Raw genomic sequence first — 249 nt, 5'->3', positions numbered from 1 at the left:
ACTGTTCTCTCTCTCTCTCTCTCTCTCTCTCTCTCTCTCTCTCTCTCTCTCTCTCTCTCTGTGATACAAAAAAATATGGGCAAGAAAAAAAGGCGGGACACTCTGCAGTAAAATTGGCCCATATAAATGATTTACATGGGATATTGAACGCTTTAGACCTGGGGAAATGCTCGAAAGTGAGGTAGGTGATGCAACTTATTCATATTCATAAATCTGCATATTGTGTGTTGTTACTGCTTTTGTAAAAAA

This window comes from Sinocyclocheilus rhinocerous, unplaced genomic scaffold (genome assembly GCF_001515625.1).
Source record: "Sinocyclocheilus rhinocerous isolate Xijiao unplaced genomic scaffold, SAMN03320098_v1.1 scaffold839, whole genome shotgun sequence".
Lineage (NCBI taxonomy): Eukaryota > Metazoa > Chordata > Actinopteri > Cypriniformes > Cyprinidae > Sinocyclocheilus > Sinocyclocheilus rhinocerous.
Note: the sequence above shows the minus strand (reverse complement) of the source record.